This window comes from Cebus imitator, unplaced genomic scaffold (genome assembly GCF_001604975.1).
Source record: "Cebus imitator isolate Cc_AM_T3 unplaced genomic scaffold, Cebus_imitator-1.0 Scaffold104, whole genome shotgun sequence".
Classification (NCBI taxonomy): Eukaryota; Metazoa; Chordata; class Mammalia; order Primates; family Cebidae; genus Cebus; species Cebus imitator.
In genome coordinates, this window is record NW_016107419.1 from 1,619,494 (window position 1) to 1,643,955 (window position 24,462).

Here is a 24,462-nt window from a genome sequence, read left to right on the forward strand (position 1 = left end):
TATTTATGTATTGTAAAGATCACACATTTTCCTTTGAAAACTCAACCTCCTTAAGATTAAAGATTGGTTTTGTGCACAAAAGGTTTGACCTCTGGAAGAGCATGCTGCAACTCCATTGAAGTCAAGCCACACGTAGCAAAAAAACAAAACAAACAAACAAAAACGGAGTCTGTCCTTATTATGTCCCTTATATACACTTAACCCAAATATACTTCAAAGTAGTCTCCATGGTTCCACTGAATTTTAGTATGATGGTTTGAATGTTTGTGTTCCCCAAAATTCATACATTGAAATCGCAACCCCCAGTGTGATTATATTAGAAAGGTCATCAGCAAGTAATCAGGTCACCAGGCTGGAGCCCTCATGAATGGGATTAGTGTCCTTATATAAAGAGATCATAGATGCTTTTTTTCTCTCTCTTTGCTCTGGGTCATGTGAGGATAAGATGAGAAGAGGGTCATCTACCAACCAGAAAAAGTGTATCTGCCAACTCTTTGATCTTGGATTTTCAGCCACCAGAACTGTGAGGAATAAAATGTTTGTTGTTTAAGTTCCCAGTCTGTGGTATTTTGCTTTTACAGCCTGAACTAAGATGCTCTGCTCATTCATTAACTGGTCAACTTGGACCCTTCAGCTCAGTGAACTAATAATTTGCCTATCTTGGATGCCTACTCTGTTTTCTTCTTGCAGTCGTAACGAGTTTTTCTTTCCTCATTAGATAGCATTTAGAATGGTTTTTAATTCCATTTTCTTGGGTACTTATTAAAATAAGGACAAGGCTTTTCATCTCTTAATCATTATTATAGTTCTACCTCTAGAAAAGTTTTAAGTGTAGTAGTGTGGCTTGCCTAGTATCCCCCCAAATTTCAGATCCATCTGGAACATCAGAATGTGACGTATTTTGAAATAGAATCCTAGAGATATAATTAGTAAAGAACCTGAGTATGAAATCATCCTGAATTACAGGTGGGCTCTAAATTTGATGACTGGGGTTCTTATTAAAAGAGAACAGGACACAGACACAGAGGAGAAAATGTGACGATAGCAGCAGAGATTGGAGTGATGTATCTAGAAGCTAAGGTATGCTAGGAGCCATCAGCAAGTGGTAGAAGCAAAGAACGACTCTTTCCTAAAGCCTTCTGAGGCAGCATGTAACTGTTGACCCCTTGATTTCAGACTTCTAGCCTTCAAAACCGTAACAGAATACATTTCTGTTGTGTTAAGCCACCAAGTTCATGATACTTCATTAAAATTCCTCTAGGAAATGAACACAGTGAGTGCTAAATGGAAATCTGTTGAATGACTGTAAATGGATGAATACATTCTGTATCCTTGTTTACTGCAATAGTTTACCTTCATTTTGAGGACAGCTGTGGAAGCAACTTATAATACTTACTCTTTCTAATAACTTATAGACAGTTGTAACCCAACAACAGATATCTTAATTGATTTTAGCAGTAATTTAAAACATAATAGAATACAATATTATATAATTCAATGTAATAGAAAATATTTGTTACAGTGTATCACACATTTTAAAGGTAAATATTGTGCGAAAATTTTGTCTCCATTATGTGTGCTTGTGTGTGTGTAGATGCACTGCGTTGTAACAGAAGATATGTCCTACTTTGGGCTATAATAAAATAAAAATATTTGAAAACTACTGATCCAGAGATGTTACTAATATTTAGTGGAGCCAGTATAGTGTATTTTATATTACAGATGCAAAATATATCATTTTGTTCTGTCAGAGCATTGAAAGTTTATTCTAATGTCTTCATAAATACCAGGAATGCATATTGAAACGAAAGGAGTAAAGCTTTGTGGAATAATCTTGTAAATAGAAATAAGGAAGCTTAAATAAAATAACTAGAAATAATGAGTTTACAAGATTGCAGAATACAAGGTCAATGTACAGAGATAGACTGTATTTCCCTACTGACAAACAGTTGAGAATTGAAATATTACAAAATACCATTTATAATAACCTCCAAAAACGTTGTCAAGCAAAATATGTCAAGACCTTTTTACTGAATACTAAAAACACTGCTGACAGAAATTTAAAAATACCTAAATAAATTGATATGTGTTCATGAATTGAAAGAATAGCTTAACATGTCAATTTTCTGCTAATTGATCCATAAATTCAATACAATCCTAATAAAAGTTTCACAGTCCTTTTGACTGACATTTAGAAGTTAATATTCTAAAATGTATTTAGGAATGCAACAAATTTAAAATAGCCAAAACAATTTTGAAAAGGAACAAATTTGGAAGACTTTACCTGATTCCATATATTAACTGATTCCTCTCAGTAATTAAAAGAATGTGACTTTGCAGTGACGGTTTTTATTTTGAATGTGTGTTGATTTATGTAAAATGCTTTTCCTATACCTGTTGAAATTTTCATATTTTATCATAAATCTTTTGATGTGAATGATACCGACTTTTAGAATGTTATACCAACTTGCATTCATGATGTATATTCCATATGGAATTGCTGCACTATTCTTTTGATAAGAAGGTAAATAGTTAAAAAATTTTTAAGAATTTTCACATCTAAGTTTCTAAGGAATATTGTTTCCTACTTTTGTTATTTAGTATTTTTTTTTGTTTGCTTTTTTATCAGGGTAATGCAGGACTCATATAATAGCTTGAGAAATGTTTCCTTCTCTTCTATTTTATATGTATATAGTATTGGAATTAATTCTTCCTTAATAATTAGATAAAAGTTATGAGAGTTTGGGATTTTCTTTCTAGGAAAGGCGTAATCATAAATTTGGTGTTAAAAATAAATATAGGTCCGTAAATGTGTTTTATTTCTTTTTGAGTTGGTTCTGGAAACTTTTGTCTTTTAAACAATTTTACCATTTAAATTGTTTATGATATGTTATAATTTTTAAAAATATTTACAAGATCTGTAGTGATACCCTGTTTCAGCTTGGTAGAGAGTCATTGGTAGTTTCATTAATTAAAGATATTGGATTCACTGATTTTCTGTGTTGTTATTTTGTGTTGTGTTTCATTGATTTATCTTGCTTTCTCGTATATTTTTATTTTTATTTTTATGTTTTATTAATTTGGAAGTGTTATCATTGGCTTAAGGCTTTTCTTATTTTTTTAACATTAGCATTTAATGATTTGTATTTTAAACGTTGCATTATTTAGAAGTGTGCTGTTTAATATTGACATACTTTTGAATTTTCTAGATGTCTTTCTATTGTTCTTAGTTTGTTCCATTGTTGTCACAGAACATTGTCTAATTTTAACATTCTTAATATTATTGAGAATTGTTTTATTACTTAGAATTTCACAAATCTTGGTGATTATTCCACATATGCTTGAAAAACAATGTAAATGTTTGTGTGTGTTCTGTAAATGTCAATAAAGTCTAGTTAATTGATAGTGTTGTACTCTTTGTATATTGTTGTATCAATTAATGTGAGAAGTGTGTTTACATATTCTATAATTGTAGAGTTTTCTATTCTTTCAGTTCCATCCATTTTAATTAATGGATTTTGAAACATTTTTATTGTCTTCATACACATTTGAAATCTCTTTGATTTTTTGATGAACTGAACCCTTTTCTTATCATGAAATATTCTTCTTTGTAATAGTATTTTTTCTGAACCCTAGCTTATCTGATGTTAGTATTGTATCTGCTTAGTAAATTCAGTATACTTCTGTCACCTTAGTCTCCTTGAACCCCTCTCTCTCATCAACTCAGTGACAATTCTAGACTCTGTTTGGGTCCTTCATCTTTGGTCTGCAGCTTAGAATATGTCTCCAAACAGAAAACCTGGAAAATTAGAAAACTCAGCTTATTTAATTTTATTCTTTCAGGAAGAATCATGGTCCTACACTGCCAGAAAATAGCTGTTTACATATTCTGTCACATGTTCTAGGTGTTTACAGTGGGAAGAGAATTCTAGTTCCTGTTACACAGTATGACCTAAAGCAGGACTCAGGATATACTTTCTTTTATATCAGTTTTTCATTATTCTAGCACTTTATTTAAAAGATTATTATTTTCTCATTGTATTGTAATATCCCCTTGTCATAAATGAGATGACTATATATGCATTGGGCTGTTTCTGAAATGACTATTCTGCTCAATAGTTCAATTTGCTCATACTTACACCAGTATCATACAGTCTTTCTATGGGTTTCTAATGGCTCAGTTTCAAAGGTGAGAATGCCAATGTAATTTTTCCTGCTCTAATGTGTTCATTGATCCCTGTTACAAAATTTACCTATGATGTTATTGATGAAAATCTAGGTAATTTCCAGTTTTGTGCTCTTATGAATAATATTCCTTTGTGTTTTGTTCTACGTATTTCTGGACACATATGCATGCTTTTTTTTTCTATGGCAAATATCTATAAATCAAATTGTTGACTCATTTATACATGCTCAAGTTTGCTAAAAAACCACAAATTGTTTTACTTAGTGGTGGTGTCACTTTATGTAACTACTAATAGTGTAAGACTTCATCTTTAGACCCCCATTTGCCAAGAAATAATATTGTCAGATTTTTAATCTTTGCTACTCCAGTGGTTATGAGTATTGGCTCATTGTTTGTTCTCTTTTGGCTGATGATTTTGAGTTCAGTCTATGTGTGCATTTTTTTGTATGTTTCTTATATATTGCTGATCTTTTTCTAATTGATATATGGAAGTTTTAAAATAAATATTTCACTTATTAATATTTTTCAGTGTAAATGTGCCAAAAATTTTCTTGTTACTGGGTTTTGTCAGCATTTTCTTTATGTGTTCTTGACATATATAATTAGAGGATTCAAATTTAGTAAAATAAATCACTCTTTGTATTATAGTTTGTGATTTTTGTACCCTTAAAAAAATTTCCCTGCCCCAAATTCTTAAAGATAATATCTTCTCAAAATTTAAAATCTTTCCCCTTACATGTATCACTTTATCTGTTAGAATTATATTTTTTAAAAAGTATTATGTCAGGAGAGAGGCAATATTCAGTTTTGTTTTGTTTATTCCTCACAAATGTTCTTGAAAAGGATCATGCACTCTTGGGAGCAGTATTTTTCTATACAACCACTGGATTAAATTTGGTACTTTGTATCATTCTAATCATTTATGAATTTAGAGATTACTTTACCGATTAATTGTTAAAATAGGCTAAACTGTCTTTCTCTGAAGATGAATTTCTCATTTGCTACTTTCGGTTTTCTCAATTTTTGTTTTAAATATTTGAAGCTATTAGGTACAACATTAAATTTATTAAATCTTTCAAGTGAATGTAATTTTTCACCTAAATTGTACACACTCTGTAAAGCACTTCTCTCTGCATTTAATATTCTTTCCTATCCTAATTGATAACTAAGTATCAACTCTTCCCAGGTTAGTCCCTCATCTGTACCCTAAATCCTGATCTTTCTTCTACATACATTTTTGCATGTCTACTTGCTAAATGTTTTTCATCAGTATATTTAAATACAGTCTGTTCCCAAATTAAATAATTATGTTTCTTCTTACATCTGCTTTTCTCTTTAATTTTTTCTGCTTTATTTAATAGAGTCATTTTGTGCAAGGCATTCATGCTTGAAACATGACTCATTTACTCTCCTTTGTCTTATATTTTCATGTGTAGTTTATTTTTAAACTAGTATTGACTAGTTATCTACAGTGTAATCCTTATCACTCCACAAAGACAGCAACGACAGTTGTTAAGTCCTCAGTACTCTTTTAAATCACTGTAAATCAACCTATTTCCCCATTTCCATTCAATATTTTTTATACATTAGCTTGTAGACAAACTTCTGAAACAAATATTTAGATTATATAATGCTTCTTTTTAAACTGATCTATTTATGTTATTTATTTTTTTGAGACAGAGTCTCATTGTGTCACCCAGGCTGGAGTGCAATGGTGCCATTTCAGCTCACTGCAACCTCTCCCTTCCAGGTTCAAGCAATTCTCCTGTCTCAGCCTCCTGAGTAGCTGGGATTACAGGTGTGTGCCACCTCACCTGGCTAATTTTTGTATTTTTAGTAGATACAGGTTTCACCATGTTGATCAGGTTGGTCTCGAACTCCTGACCTTGTGATCTGCCTGCCTTGGCCTCCCAAAGTGCTGGAATTACAAGCACAGTGATTTAAAATATGGCTTTGGGAATCAATGGTCCTTTTCTACTGAATGTCTTTTATTTGAATTCTATTCAGGTTCACCATTTCCTAATTTCCACCCTGCTTTTGTCTGCAGCAGAAGGCTCAAGTATCATGGACTGCATTCACATCCTTCAGTTTCTTGTATATTGTTTATTCTCCCTGCCCTGTCCTTGTAGCCTTGGTCTGGTTGTGTTCCACTGCTAAAAGTTTACGACTCTTGACAATGTGGTTTTGTTTATGAGATGCTTTCCCTACAATTTCCAGTAACATCTTCTCCTTATTCTTTCAGTTGTAAAAGTTGAACTAGACTCCATGCCGTTACTATCTCCTGGGCATTGCACTAATCCCATATGATTGTTTTATGGATTACCCCCTTATTAATCTGTCTTGTATTATACTAATTTTGTTGCATCACCTTTTCCCTTACTGAAAATCTATTTCCAAATCCTGACCCTGCCACTTACTAATAGGTAAACTTTGGAAATTTATTTAATGTTGTTATTTTTAATAATATTTATGTATTCATATATATTATATTTTTAATAGTTAATGTTATTTTGGTCATCTAAAATATAGACTACATAAAAATACCTATAAAAGTTGCTGTGGCATATATAGTGCTTAATAAATACTATATATTATTTATAAAATGAAATTGAAATTCCTTAGCTTGATGTTAAAGATATGCTAGAAGAAGAGGAGAGGTAAACATGTATTCTCCTTTCTCTATAATAGGCAGAGAATCCTGGGGAACATTGTGGGAAACATCCAGATCATTCCTTGTAGAATTAAGCCACAATTGTTGATGATGGAAATCAGCTTAATAAAGGACACTTGCATTGTGTTTCCTTTTTGTTTCATTATATTGTCTTCATACTTCTCTACTTTAGATTACTTTCCCAAACACTTTATGTTTGTCTTACTCTATTTTGTTCTGCCATAACGAAATATCACAGATTGGATAATTTGTAAAGAAATTAAATGTATTTCACACATTTCAGGGGGCTGGGAAGTTCGAAATCAAGATCCAGGATCCTGTATCTGGTGAAGACCTTATTGTGTCATCCCATAGCAGAAGGTGAAAGGACAAGAGGGTATGAGAGAGCAAGAGGAAAGAGCCAGCCAAACCCCCTTTTATAACAAACCTCTTCTCATGGTAACTAATCTCACTCCCCTGAAAATGACATGAATCCATTCATGAGGGCTGAGCCTCTCATGAGGCTTCATCTCTCAACACTGTTGCTTTGGAGACTAAATTACCAATGCATGAAATTTGGGAGCTATATTCAAACCAGAGCAATATTTGAATTCTTATATAAGGCTCTGTTTCCAACGATATCACAAGCTAAGACAAAATTACTGGGATTAACTTTTGAATGCTGTGGTTAGAAGATGTTTTGGCTATTAAGTCTAAGCTCCAGTCACTGGCATATAGTGAGAATTGCTGAAGCTGATATATTAAACTGTTCAAAAATCATTTACTATTCCTTAAATCTGTATTACCAACACTTTATCAACATTTATCACCAACTTTTAGGACCAGGAAAAAACAACGGTATATATACATATATATAAACACACTGTATGTATATATACACACACACACACATACACACACACTATATATATATATTATATATATATATATGCACACATACACATACACACACACAGTGCTCTGTGTGTGTGTGTGTGTGTGTGTATATATATATACATATATATATATATATATAGTGGTGTATAGTGGCATAAGTATAGTGTGCATGTGCATATATGTGTAGTGGTGTATGTATGTGTGTGTAGATACATGTGTGTATGTGGTGTATATATATGTATATACCATTATACATGCACCACTATATATATGTGTGTGTGTGTGTTTGTGTATATGTATATATATGCCACTATATACATACACATACACTACTACATATACTACTATGCTATATATACACACACACATACACACACTCATACATCACAACACACAAACACACACATACACATATATATGTGTGTGTTTATGTAGTGGAATTGATTTGGTAAAACTTGCAAAGGTGGCAAAAGTACAAAGCTCAGTAGGAAACTACACTAAAAACTTGGTATTGTCTGTTAATCCTTAATTTTGTTTATATAAACATAGGTGTTTCATTTGAAAATATCTCCCTGGTGATGGTATAAAACCAGTTTTATATGAGTTCATTCATTATGTGGTGCATATTTTTCTTACTGTATGAATGTGTATGCATACTAAAAAGCAGAGTGTCCTAAATCACCTTAAAAATTCTATAGTAAAGTCATTACTCTTCTCAGCATTTTTACCTGATTTGTTTGCTAGTTTTGACTCCATTGCACTAAAATATAAATTTAATTTTGCTTTAAATATATTACAAACTTATAGTACAATGTGCCTGGGTACTCTTACTTTAAGATTCTTTATCCCTCCATCTAATTACTAGGTTGTGAATATCGAGCATTTAAAAACGTTATTGATTTAAAAATATTATTGAATGACAGAAAAGCATAAAGCTTGGATATGCTTGGATAGTCCACAGCCCAGTATTTTAAAAGTTTGATTATATAGTCACAGGTGAATATGATTCTGACACAGCAAATTAAATTAATGTATCAGGTAGACCTTAAGTACTTACATGTTCCCCTTCTCAAGCCTAATGGTATAAACTACTCTGGCGTCCTTCATTATGGCAAATCTTTCATTGTGTACAGAGTACATTTATCATCAAACAATTAACTCACTCTGTGAGCAACTGGACAGCCATTGACAAGCTGTATTTATTTACTCATTCATAGTTTTTGTAGGGTATCTTTTGCTGTTTGTTTGCTGGGTCAATTGCAAATCAGAATTAAAGCAATAAACAGTCATTCCGAGTTACCTTTGTGGTCTGACTTCACAAAGGTGATTACCTATGTGTAAAGAGAGAGGATAATATGATCATAGGGAGAAAAATGATTTGATGGTACCTAAAATATTGATTTTTATTTTATTTTTTTATTACATTTTAGGTTTTGGGGTACATGTGAAGAACATGCAAGATTGTTGCATAGGTACACACATGGCAGTGTGATTTGCTGCCTTCCTCCCATCACCTATATCTGGCATTTTTCCCCATGCTATCTCTACCCAACTCCCCAACCCCCACTGTCCCTTCCCTATTTCCCCCCAACAGACCCCAGTGTGTGATGCTCCCCTCCCTGTGTCCATGTGTTCTCATTGTTCAACACCTACCTATGAGTGAGAACATGTGGTGTTTGATTTTCTGTTCTTGTGTCAGTTTGCTGAGAATGACGGTTTCCAGGTTCATCCATGTCCCTACAAAGGACAAAAACTAATCGTTTTTGACGGCTGCATAATCATCCACAGTGTATATGTATCACATTTTCCCTGCCCAATCTATAATCGATGGGCATTTGAGCTGGTTCCAGGTCTTTGCTATTGTAAACAGTGCTGCAATGAACATTCGTGTGCATGTGTCCTTATAGCAGAATGATTTATAATCCTTTGGATATATACCCAATAATGGGATTGCTGGGTCAAATGGAATTTCTATTTCTAGGTCCTTGAGGAATCTCCACATTGTCTTTCACAATGGTTGAAGTAATTTACACTCCCACCAACAGTGTAAAAGTGTTCCTATTTCTCCACATCCTCTCCAGCATCTGTTGTCTCCAGATTTTTCAATGATCACCATTCTAACTGGCATGAGATGGTATCTCAATGTAGTTTTGATTTGCATTTCTCTAATGACCAGTGATGAGCATTTTTTGATATGTTTGTTGGCCTCATGTACGTCTTCCTTTGTAAACTGTCTGTTCATATTCTTCGCCTACTTTTCAGTGGGCTTGTTTGTTTTTTTCTTGTAAGTCTGTTTTAGTTCTTTGTAGATTGTGGATATCAGCCCTTTGTCAGATGGGTAGATTGCAAAATTTTTTTGCTAAATAAAAAGTTATGAAGCAAATGTGGTAAAGCTTAATGTTTAAAAATTCAATGTTGACAATATAAGGGCAAAAATTACGTTATAATCTAATATGATATTTAAAAAAGACCCCAAATACAGAAGATGAAAACACAATGGAAGCTTATTTCTATTTACATAGTATGCCATGTAGAGGCAGACAGTTCTGCTCCACAAGGTCAAGATGGAGTCTAGCTTTCTTCTGTCTTAATGTTCTGCCTTTCAAAGGGGTGTTTGCCTAACACGTGGTTGAGCTGCTGGTCAGCGGCACATCCTTTTTTGGCCTAGGGTAAGGGAGCAGAGAGGCAGAGAAGGCAAGCAATTTTCTCTTAGGGAAATGACATGGAAGTTATACATATCATTTCTATTCATATTCCCTTTTGCAAAGATTTAGACATATGTCCACATGTAGGTACAAAGAGACTGTGAAATATGATCTTTAACTGGGCAGCTGTGTGCACTGCTGATGCTCCGAGAACTGGAGTTGGTTTCTATCACAATAGAGGGCAGAATAAAATCTAGGAAAAATTAGTCACTGCACAATGCATGCTTATTATATTGTGCTATGTTATTTATGCAATGTTGTGTTACATTACATTTAAAAGTTAAAAACACAAGAAAAATTATTTGTTAATCACTTAGGGAGCTGAATAAATTTAGCAAGCATAAGCCTTTGCAAACTACATTTTTAGTTGTTGCTTTTCATTATTAAAGTGATAGAAGGGGTGAGGAATGTAGATATGATATATCTAATTTCTGTAAGTTATTAAATAGATTATACTGTAATATATTTAAAACAATATGGAAGATGGTAGACTGAATGAATTATAGGTTGGCATATTAATAGTTAATCATCATTTCCAAGTTTATTTTTAATAGATCATGATGAATCTAGAGGAAAATTGGTGGTGGTATCTTATAGCTTCATCTTGAAGTCTTCAATAAGTGTAAGAGATAATGAAGAGTGGGGAGAGGAAGTAACTAATAGCTATTGAGGGTCTGCTATGTAGGCACTGCTTAAATTTAAATTAAACTATTATTAAAGACTTACAGATATTACAACCTTACAGATAAAAATGAGTACATAACTAGCATAGAAAGATATTTCATTGAAGTTTCAAAGATGAAATTTGGAAGAATAGCCAAAATACTGGATGAATAATCAGAATTATGGAATGAAATTGGCATATTAAATTAGAGAATTACATAAGTCACTACATTTATATGGAAATACTTAGACTAAAAATTGTTACTGCAAATAGCATTTTCAAAATATTTATTATGTGAACAAAAATGTAAAGTTTAAAATCAATTGGTAACAATTTTTGTTAACCAAGAGACACACTTTCCATGATATTACAAATTTGAACAGTAGAAGCCCTGGTACTATCCAGAACATGGGTGGTGCCATCTCCACAATATTCTGTGTTAATTACATAGTCTGACCTATTGTGGTCACTTTGGGAATCTGCATATTAAGAGACAAATTGACTGGTTGCCATTTATCTGGAGAAAAGTTATCAGAATAGAGAAATACCTGGAAATGATGTTATATATGGGATAATGGAGGAACTAGGACTAATTAATAAATTAGAAAGTAGACTGTTCCAAATTTTGAAGGATTTTCTTGGAAAAGGTAGACTATTGCATTCTATGTGACTCTAGATACCAAAATTAAAACGATTTGTTTATAAACAAGTAGATAATGAATTGTATAAGAGAATATCTCAAACAACTTTAACAATTATCGTTGTTCAGAAGTATAAAGTTGCTCATTTCCTTTCAGGAAAAATTTCACACAGAGAATAGAGCCCTCTGTCAGGAGTATTTGAATTTATTGAGATGTGGGGAAAGTAGTAATCACGTTCACTTTTGACTTTTATATTCAATGACATATTTCCATCCCACTCCATGTATATGATGCATCAGTCATTGTTATCATCTGCAATATATGTACATATGTAATATATATGATATATGATAAATATTAATTAGCCATTCTAGACAGTCATCTTTTAGCTAATTTTGCAGAAGGAAAAATTGAACAAGAATGATTAATGGAAACTCTGCCGCATTTTGCCAACAACGTATCAAGACATAAAAGCAGAAATAGTTCTTTTTTAGGGACATTATCCTTAGGAAACTAATGCAGAAACATAAATCCAAATATGGTATCTTCTTACTTATAAGTGAGAGCTAAATAACAAAAACTCATGAACACTAAGGAAAAACAGACACTGGAGTCTAATGAGGGGAGAAGGTGGGAGGAGGGAGAGAAGCAGAAAAGGTAACTATTGGGTACGTACTGCGCTTAATACCTGGGTTATGAAATAATCTGTGCAACAACCACAGTGACAAGAGTTATGTGTGTAACAGCCCTTCACATGTGCCCCTGAACCTTAAATAAAAGCTTTTGGTTTGTTTCTTTAAAGAAACATTTCATAGAGGAAGATATCTCAGGCATTTCATTCTATTGGTCTAACCTATGGCATTTGCAGATGTGAATTAGATATTTTTTCCTTGCAAACCGACCAAAAGACAATACTAGAATGTATTGGGCAACATCCAGGGATTTAAATATTCTGCTAATAGTGTCACCCAGCCTATTAAAAGGGGAGGCTTCACTTTAGGAACTAGCTTTCGCTTCAGGAAAAATAATATTGACTAGTTTTGTTTCAGTCATGTGTTCTTATTAGCAAGTCCATAGCTAGTTCCCAGGACAGACGTGTAATGAAGGTGGGGTGGACTTGGGAACTGTATAAGTATTCTTTGGCAATGTAAAAACTGGGCTTCTTCATGTCTAGTGGAAAGTGTCCTTTACGTGATTGGAATGCTTCCGTGGGGAACTTTGGGGGAACCAGGAAATTTGTACCAAAACCTGGTAATGTGCTACATAACCTCCTTATTTATTTAATGATCAATGATCTGCATTTCTTTATACTTTTCCTTAAACAATTGTTTCTGATGGTGTCTTTCCATTATCATATCCACTGTACATTTAGATGCACTGCCTAATTTACAGAATAAAATCCACCAGAAGCGATGTAGAGGCATTTTATTAGACAATGTCTTCTTTGAAAAGTCAGGTTAATGTATGCAAAATTATTGCTAGAAATAACAATTTAGTAAATTCCAGGTATTTTTTCTATTATATCTTGTAGTCTAGTGGAATAGAAACCAGGGCAGTGATTCAGGAAAGGTGTGTTCTGCCACTGTCATTTTGATCTTTGGGAATTTATTGTGATGTCTCTTTGACTTAGTCATATTTGACAGTAAAAATAACTAATAATTGTTAATATTGTTTTCTTAAAATTAAAAACATTTTATAATGTAAGGCATTTAAAAAGCTATACAAAGAGCTTGACTTTATTTTTGAAGACAGATAATTTCAGATTATTTAATGTAAGTAAACAGATGCTTGGTAGTTTTGCTTTCTCATTTAAAAATGTCAAACTTGTAAACAACTCCCCATAATTATGCAATTATCCTATAATCATTTCAGATATTGTTATATAAAATACATATTTCTGATAACACACATAAACTAGTCTAGTAAAACAAGTAAAGAACAACGAATATTAAACCCACTAACCTTAGGTTTTCTTCCCTCACACACAACACACACACATCTTGGGACACTTCAAAACTTTCACTGAAATTCAGGTTACAATAGTAAACAGCAGAGAACAAACCAATGGAATCCATTCAGAGCACACAAAAACAAATAAACAAAAACACCAGTCTCCAGCATTGTCAAAACTATACTGCTGAGTTAGGAAGCCAGGCAAGAAAATCAATTTTCTCTAACACATGAAATAAATGAATGAAAACTCAATATGAAGACAGAGGAAAATAATCCAGTATTCCTAAGCCAACCTGAAAATGCTCCTATACAGGGAAGGAGAAACAGTGCCTTTCTGCATATATTTACTTATCTATTCAACAGACATTTATGAAGCAACTAGTAATTACCAAAAAACAGTAATGGGCATTCAAACTACAGAAATATGAATTCACATTTCCTGCCTTTGTTTGGCAGTTCCTATTTTACTGCAAGTGCAAACACAGGAACAAATAGGAGTCACCTAACAGACTGAGAGGCCTGGGGAAGGATTCTTGAAAAGAGAATATCTCCCTTAAATTGTGAAAAGTAAGTATGTATTTGTCAGGTGTAGCCCTATAAGGACATTTCAGGCAGACAAGATAGTAAGTGCACAGGAAGGAGATGAGAACCTGAAGCAGTTTGTAAAGCAAAACTGAAATAATTCAGTGTGCTCCAACATAGGATGGAAGTCTGATAAGGAATGGGTGTGCCCATAGATCCTGATGTGTGCTTTCAGGGTATTGCAAAGGGGATGTCAAGTCAGGCATTTAAGAAAATTTTTAGCAGGGAACTGATTTTGTTTGATAAGGCGGTGGCCATCAACTCTGTACAGTTGACATGAGGATTTTCCAGGTATTGGATGTAAATCTTATAGCAAGAAGAGTAGAAATGGAGAATCTGCAAGCTGTATTTTCGTACTACACATGTTTTCATTATAGGCATGATATAAAGTCGAAAATCAAGTTCTTCATAAGTACTGACACTGCTACTGAATCATGAGGTGATAGCAAATATTATACTATGAGTTACTCATCTTTTTATTCTAGACCATCTCACAGCCAGGGAAATTTGCAATTCCACATGTAAATTTTTAAAATTTATTTTGTTTAATATATATATATATATATATTTATATAATTGCACTTTGGGTTCTGGGGTACAGGTGAAGAACATGCAAGATTGTTGCATAGGTACATACCTGGCAATGTGGTTTGCTGCCTCCATCCCCATCACCTGTATCTGGCATTTCTCCCCATGTTATCCCTCCCCAACTCCCTACCCGCCGCTGTCCCTCCCCTAGTACCCCCCAACAGACCCCAATGTGTGATGCTCCCCTCCCTGGTCCATGTATTCTCATTGTTCAACACCCGCCTGTGAGCGAGAACATGCAGTGTTTGATTTTCTGTTCTTGTGTCAGTTTGCTGAGAATGATGGTTTCCAGGTTCATCCATATCCCTACAAAGGACACGAACTCATCATTTTTATGGCTGTATAGTATTCCATGGTGTATATTTGCCACATTTTCCCTGTCCAGTCTATCATCGATGGGCATTTAGGTTGGTTCCAGGACTTTGCTATTGTAAACAGTGCCACAATGAACATACACATGCATGTGTCTTTATAATAGAATGATTTATAATCCTTTGGGTATATACCCAGTAATGGGATTGCTGGGTCAAATGGAATTTCTACTTTTTTATTATACTTTAAGTTTTGGGGTACATGTACAGAATGTGCAGGTTTGTTACATATGTATACAAGTTCCTTGATGGTTTGCTGCATCCATCCCCCTGTCATCTACATTAGGTATTTCTCCTAACATTATCCCTCCCCAATCCCCCATCCCCCTCCTGCAGGCCCCAGTGTGTGATGTTCCCCTTCCTGTGTCCATATGTTCTCATTCTTCACACCCACCTATGAGTGAGAACATGCAGTGTTTGGTTTTCTGTTCCTGTATCAGTCCACTGAGAATGATGGTTTCCAGTTTCATTTATGTCCCTGCAATTATGACTTACAATTTTTTTAAGTCATAATTGTTCTCTGTCAATTGAGAAAAGCCTTAAGAGTAAGATGACTCAGCTAACTATCATAAATAGACATCTCAGAAAGTAAGGAAAATGGGTTTACTGACATAGATGTAGAATACTCATAACCTTAAAGCTGGCTGGAATGTACTAGGTATACAAATATAGCCAATCTTCCCACCTATTAGGTACAATGCATGGTGAAGCCTACATATGCCTGTTTGGGGGCTCATTGATCTACAGTAAAAAACTTGCAAATGTTGCTTTGGAGTTCTTGATTAAAATTTCTAATCACTATGTTTGTGACAAGATCATTGTATGGAGAGTTAATTACTGAAACAGCATGCATATCTCAAGTAATAGAAATTATATTTAAAGAAATGTTTGGATGAGCTAAAAATAAATAAAAGAAAGCAAAATAAAATAGTCTGTAAATTCACCTCGGCCTGCTGAATTCTTTGCAATTTTATGTTTTTTCTCACACCAAGACCTCTACTTTCTCCTTTCCATTACTCTAGGAAGCTTTGTTTGATCCTTCCAGGCACAATTAGATGCCATTTTCTTGACCCTGTCTTCTTAGAGGACCTATTTCTCCTCCCTCTCTAGACCATGCACTTCTTAAGAGGCATTATCTACTGTGAAAGAAGGCATGGCCAGAATAGATACATGCTTCAAATGTTTATGGAACTGAATTTGATTAAAGTATGTATATCTCTTCATGAAAAATAGTATAACTAAGAATTACCAGCAATGTTTCTTCCTTTTCATGTCATTTTTCAAAGACAAACTACCACTTGTCAATGTCTAAGACACATAGTGGGAGACTCAAATCTCACGCATTCTAACTACTGTTTCTAGTTTTAAGGAGTATTTTGTGCTTTGAGACATGCCATGTGCAATAAATCATGGCTAACCAGAATATTTAAGGAAAATAATTTTAACTATTGGAATCCCTGTTTCCTCATTCCTCTGCCAAATAATACACACAGTACTTTTGTTTAAAGTCTTATAGAGACATGCTTTGCAATGTTGGCAATTTTTTCTGTTTCAGTCTGTACAGGATAGGATGCTATAGTGAAGCATTTTCTTGACTATTCACTGTCTGATAGGACTTGTGATCTGGACATGAGAGATTGGGCTGAATCATGTTGAACCCAAGACATATAAATTCTCACTTGTATGGCAGGAACAACTGAATTTGTAGTCAATTGCCTGTCTTAATTTCACTTTCACTATTCTCTACAGAATTTGGTGCATTCATCTACAGTTTTTAGGTATAATTCTTTCTATAGTATATAGATTGGTTACTCAAAGTAGTAGACACATAACTTGTTTGTCTTTATGTAAGGGATTCAAGGATAGCTTGGTAGTCTTATTTCAGAATTGCTGAGATATCACTTAAAGTTAACAAAATTTGTTTTCATAGCTTGCTAGTCATTAAGATGTAAATCTGGACTAAGTTGGTAAATTGTCTTTTCTTGAGCAGAAGAAAGAATGTGTGTATGTCGTTTTTGTAGTAAAATGTATTATTTGTCTTCTTTTAAAAGAATACTTTTAAAATCAGCTGCCAATCCCTCTTCAGTACCTCTTGACTTGTTTTTGCTGCTATAGAACACAGAACATCTACATAGTTGCTGTCTGAGACTTTCTAAGGTGATATTGATTTCTGTATTTCAAAGTACTTAGATGAGTCTTTTTTCATGAAAATGCAATTTATTTACAACCACAGAAGTAGTGATTTGACATCTAAAACTATCTAATAATTTTTGTATGCATATTTTACCATGTTTTTAATTCTGACTAGTAGGAGTCAGATCATCTCATTGTACTAATACCTTACCATCACTAATTATTTACGTTAAAAATGCGCAAAAGTATATGAAGGAAAGAAAGAAAAGAATTTACGTCAATGAAACAGCAATATCCTGCAAAAGTCATTTTAAAATGCCAGTAGAGACTATGAGAACAAATAAATTATTTTTTCTTTGCACACAACAACTAATAGCTTAAAAATGTAGCTAAATAGCCACATTCCCCATGCATCCTCATCCCTTTTAAAAGATTATCCTTGTTACTTTGATATGTAGGAACTGGGGAAACTTATCCACAGACAGATAGAAAGTTCTCTCCTATAGTATTTCTTACATGCACAGGTACTAAATGATGCAGTGCCTTATGTCAAAAGATAATAATATAAATTTAGGGCTAAGCAGACATAATTTAAATAAGCAATCAAAGTTAGTAATTTTTTAAGGAAATGAGAACCATGCCTCTACCAGAAAACTAGTTCATCAAGAAAAATATGGGCTTTTTTACTGTACTCACATAAACAAATTTTATCATTCACAATAAAATATGCAGAAAATATATGATGAGTGCTGGTTCATTTTGAAAGAGCAATAAATAATCTAACATTGTGCAATAAAAAAATGAGGACAGTTCATCAAGAAGAGGTACTTTCGGTGGCATATTCTGGAAAAAGAATAAACAAACTTCTAAAGCTACTCCACATGCTACAGACTAATTTATTATTACATTATTATTTCCCTGTAGAATTGAAATAGTGTGATTGAATAAGATTTTATACTTATCAGGAGTTCTAAGTCCTTAAATTTTCAGTGCTTTGCATTTTCAATTTTTTATATACTAAGAGGAATAAAATGTTCCAAGCTCTCTCCTTATTTTTATTTCTGCTCAGAGATGTTGCAGAAGCTGTCATAAAGAGGATTATATAAACATGTGCTGAATCTAAAGCGTGTATATGGATAAAGAGATATAAGATTCAAGAGGAAAGTACAATATATCCTGTATGAATGTTTTTATTACTATAAATGCCTTTATATAATCATTATTCTGCATATGTGTTGGAAACAGCTGAATATTGTGAGTATCTGGCACAGCATAATTAAACACATTGTCCTTTTTGCTTCCAGGGAAGGAGGTGTAGAATTGCAGCTTTTGGCTCTTCTGCAGGACTGGTGGGCAACTGTGTTGAGGTATTTTTGTTCCTTGATGATTGAAAATTATATTTGACAAATGATCTCATACACTAAAGCATGACTGAAAAAAAAATGAGTCTGTGTATTTGTTTAAATTAGTTCTTCATTCAGCATTGTTATATTATTCCAATAATACTTGGTGAAATGTCTTATCTGTATAATGCGATATGTTTTCAGTTGTCATACCATATTTTGGGATATGGCAAAACCACAGTGTAAAGGAGTGTCCAGATCAAAATTACTTATTAGTGTCTGATTGTGCAGCAATTAGGGCAAGGCATGAAACCAGATGAAAAGAGTTGAATGTGAAACTATTTTGTAAGCAGAAAGCAGAATACAAAGTGGAGAAAATTTTGTAGAGGGAGAGCAGATTTAAAATTCCAGGGAAAGTCCAACAATATGACCAAAAAGTGTTCAGTCTTTAGATAAAGGGAAAGAAAAAAACCTTCTAAATAATGGCCAGCTAGCCACATGAATATAAAATTGTTCTCAATGATTTATGTGAAGACATGCAAAATGCAACATAAATCAAATAAGAATAACCTTGAGTACATGTAAATGGTAACTCTTTCACCCAGTCTTTAATCTTCTTACAACTGTGGCTGCTTGGCCATTATTTTGAACAGAGTTTTTTAACCTTGGTGATATTGACATTTTAGGCCAGGTAATTATTGTTGTGAGGGGCTGTCCTGTGCACTGGGAATACCAGTAGCACTCCTGCCTAATTATGAAAACAAAAATAGTTGCAGACATTGCTAGTTGTTTCTAGGGGGAAAGGTCACCTGCAGTTGAAACCACTGATTTAGTCTCTGTCTCAGATATTATAACATTGCAGCAATTGACAGGATTGAGGTATTGTATGTCAGCATTATTTGTTTTAGCATCAAATTATCCTTCCTCATAGACTAATCTTGACCTTAAATCCAGGTTCATGAGAGCTAGACTCCCATTTGTGCTGCATTTTTCTAAAAAAGTAAACTTCTGCAGCATGCCATTTGCTTGTGCCTCTATATTATTAATACAAAAGCTATTCAATCACTTTGATGAACAGATTACTCCATGTCTCTTGCCAGTGTCATTCTTCTTTCCTTCTACTCATATAGAAGCTTCACTTTTCCCCTTGCATTCCATTCTAACAGTTGTCATTTCTATATTCACGATAAATTCAGCTAAGCTGGCTTGTCTACCTAGGATTCAAAGTAAGAAAAACAATCCACAGCTATGACTGGGAGTGGAGTTTTATGCTTTCTCCAATGAGAAAATTGCAGAGCTTCATTGTCAAGAACACAGTGAAGGAAGAATAAGACTATCACATCTGGCCTAGTCTAGGGATAGTTATAAGGCATTTAAGACAGAGATGGCATTAGGTTCCGCATACTCTGTTTTAAAACTAAAATTAAAATTATTGAGGCAATTTATGAATACAAATGTATGAGAATTAGTTTGCCACACAATTTCCTTTTGGTAACTCTTATCCTCTTTATCAGAAAGACTACAGAAGAACAACACATATGTTATCTATGTTATCACCATGAGCCCTTAACAATTTTCATCTGCAGTGGTCCCTTCTGTCCATTGACTCTACATCTTCTAAAAGGACACCTAGAAGTAAAAGTCGACATCTAAAACATGTGCTACCTAATTTGAAAAAGAATGGGTTTAAGAAAAAGTTGTGTTTCACATATTTTATAGGATTTATAGCTTTTTGCTTTGTGTAAAATATTCAGCAGGTCTCAAGTCAACCACTGATATTATTTCTTTCTCCCTGTTCTATTCCTGCCTTCTTATTCTTCAATATGGCCTTCACTGATGACCAAGCTTTGTACTTAATTGAGAAATATGATTTAATCAGACATATTCTTTTACCTTCCCATTACCAAAACTATCAACTCAACTGTATCTGTAACTACCTACACTAATTTTCCATCTGTTACTTTGAAAGAAGTATCCCTCTTCCAATTAAACCTAATTGTGCCCTGAATTCAACCTCTCAAACATGACCTATGAAATTACCCATCTTTTTCTTCTTTCCCTAGGGAAATAAGGACACCCTGAACTAAGATATCCATAGGATCAAAAGGAGTATGCAGATGAATGATGGGATAGGGGAATATCAATAGGAGTCATTCATGAATCTTATCTGGACAATAAAAGAGGACACAGTGAAGATTATAGCACAATTTTGGAGCAAGTAGAGAGATGTTGTTAACTGGATCTGAGGAAACAGGAATCTTATGATCATTGATGGATTCACACACACACAACTCTTCCCTCCCTTTTCCAAGTGGGTTGTGATTGTGGGTTCCAAGAACTTGTAATTGCTGGGATCACAAGTGTGAGCCTCTGTGCCTGGTCAGTCTTAAATTTTTGGCTCTTAGTTTGACATAAAAACTTCCTGTGTTAAGTTCTCCCTAAAATGTGAATCCCTTGGGATACTCCTTTAGTACAATAAATTATAAACAATAGCTTCAAATCTTCCTATAATTCAAAGAAGAGATGCTTTGAATTTTCTAGTGATACCATACACATATTTGATTATAACCTTATAGGATTCTGCTATTATATGTTCACAGAATAAAGGTATTTTAATAAAGGTATTTTTATTACCCTTATATTAATTATATTTTATTATTTATAAAGGTACTTAATACAGGTCAAAATTTAATTTTTCTATTTCTTTTGTAATTACTAAGAGGCTGCATTACTTAGTATTGATTGTTATACAAAGAATGTTTTACATGCCTAACACAACATAAAAAAGTATCAAAAACATAAATCCTACTCACCTTCATCTGCTCAGTAATCATCTTAAAATAACATAAATAATACCTACAGTTTTCTACCCGAGAATCATCAGGCACACTTATTGATATCAGCAAAACAACATGAGGAGTTAACATGAAGCAGTGATCTAGCAATTAGAAGATAGAGATTTAATTTCTCCCAACATTACTTGCTCATTTTTTCACTTGGCTGTTACTCTGTCTCTACCAACCTGGAAACTTTATTTTCACAATTGTCTTGTTTACTAGAATGTGCCCAGAGGATCTTCAGAAAATATTAAAAGATGATAGCTGGTAATGGTAAACCTTACCTTTTACCTATTGACTACAGAAACTGCTGTATGATTGAGTAAATGAAAGATTTTGAAATTGTGAACGAGACAAGGTCACACCATTGCACTCCAGCCTGGGCAACAAGAGCAAAACTCTGTCTCAAAAAAAAAATTAAGATTAATATTTTCTTTTTTGGTTTCTCCTATTGCCATTCAGTACATTATTCTTTGTTTGATGATGGGATGAACCCAGAGGAAAATATACTGCTGTACACACCTATAGTTTTCCTTGTTGCATTTACTACTTAAAGCAGTTTACTCATCTTTCCAACATTTCTTAATATTTTCTCATATTTATCGGCAACAGCAAATATAAAGTTAAATATATTGTTACTTCTCCTGTATTGTAAGGTTATTGTGAGGTGGTCTTTCACTAATAATAATACCCTGGAAACTTTTGTAAATTTTTAATTTTATTTATCTTCAGATGTACCTTAGATATTGCATGTTTTACAAGTAAATTTTATTGATTAATTTATTTATTAATTTATTTATCACATTGCTCCATGGCAGACAAAATTGCATCCTAAATGGACTACAAATGTAATACTTCTTCCCAAAACAAGAATTGAGCCCATACTTGATGAATTGCAGAAATAAAATAATTTTAAGGATAAGTTGTTGGGAAAGCCCTTAAAATTAGCACCTCTGAGAAATTCTGCCCATGTTTTAAAATAAATGTATTCACTTTAGAGTCTGAAAATACTTAAATCTATTCAATTAACCATCTAGAGAATTTTTAAAAAAGAAATAGTTCTGTTATTTTGCGCTGTTTTATAATAAGCAATTCTTCAGCCTTACACTCTCAGTTTATCAAGACAACGGTTTCTTCTTCTTTTTTTTTAATATATATTTTCTTGCACTTTAGGTTCTGGGGTACATGTGCAAAACATGCAGGATTATTGTACAGGTACATACAGGGCAATGTGGTTTGCTGCCTCCATTTCCCTGTCACCTATATCTGGCATTTCTCCCCCTGTTATCTCTCCCCAACCTCCCTACCCACCACTGTCCTTCCCCTATTCCTCCCCAACAGACCCCAGTGTGTGATGCTCCCCTCCTGGTGTTCTCATTGTTCAATACCTGCCAATGAGTGAGGACTTGCGGTATTTTTCTATTCTTATGTCAGTTTGCTGAGAGTGATGGTTTCCAGGTTCATCCATGTCCCTACAAAGGACACAAACTCATCCATTTTTATGGCTGCATAGTATTCCATGGTGTATATGTGCCACATTTTCTTTATCCAGTCTAGCATTGATGGACATTTGTGTTGGTTCCAAGTCTCTGCTATTGTAAACAGTGCTGCAATGAACATACATGTGCATGTGTCTTTCTAATAGAATGATTTATAATCCTTTGGATATGTACCCAGTGATGGGATTGCTGGGTCAAATGGAGTTTCTATTTCTAGATCCTTGAGGAACCGGTTTCTTCTTTTTAATTTATCTCAATTCTTAACTTTTTAAAAAAATCAGCTTTTTATTCTTTTTTTTTTTAACTTTTAGCTTCAGATTTTTTAATGATAGCCATTCTAACTGGCATGAGATAGTATCTCAATGTGGTTTTGATTTGCATTTCTCTAATAATCAGTGATGATGAGCTTTTTTTCATGTTTGCTGGCCTCATAGATGTCTTCTTTTGTAAAGCCATCTGTTCATATCCTTCTCCTAATTTTTTCTTGTAAATCTGTTTTAGTTCTTTGTAGATTCTGGATATTAGCCCTTTGTCAGATGGGCAAAAATGTTTTCCCATTCTGTTGGTTGCCAGTTTGCTTCAATGATTGTTTCCTTTGCTGTACAGAAGCTCTGGAGTTTAATTAGATCCCATTTGTCTATTTTGGTTTTTGTCGCCATTGCTTTTGGTGTTTTAGTCATGAAGTCCTTGCCTATGCCTATGTCCTGAATGGTTTTGACTAGGTTTTCTTCTAGAGTTTTTATGGTGTTAGGTCTTATGTTTAGCTCTTTAATGCATCTGGAGTTAATTTTAGTGTAAAGTGTCAGGAAGGGGTCTAGTTTCTGCTTTCTGCACACTGCTAGCCAGGTTTCCCAACACCAATTTTTTTGAATTTATTTATTTTTTATTTTTTAATTTATTTATTTTACTTAAGGTGCATACTATACCTGGCATTTCTCCCCATGTTATCCCTCCCCACACCCCACTGTCTCTAGCCTACCCACCCCAACTGCCCCCAGTGTGTGATGCTCCTCTCCCTGAGTCCACGTGTTCTCATTGTTCAACACCACCTATGAGTGAGAACATATGGTATTTGGCTTTCTGTTCTGGCCAACACCATTTATTAAACAGAAATCCTTTCCCCATTGCTTGTTTTTGTAAGGTTTGTCAAGATCAGATGATTGTAGATGTGTGGTGTTGCTTCTGAGGCCTCTGTTCTTTTCCATTGGTCTATGTCTCTGTTTTGGTACCAGTATCATGCTGTTTTGATTACTGTGGCCTTGTAGTATAGTTGAAGTCAGGCAACGTGATGCCTCCAGCTTTGTTCTTTTTGCTTAGGATTGTTTTGGCTATGCGGGATCTCTTTTGGTTCCATATGAAGTTTGAAGTGTTTTTTTCCAGTTCTGTAAAGAAGGTCTTTGGTAGATTGATGGG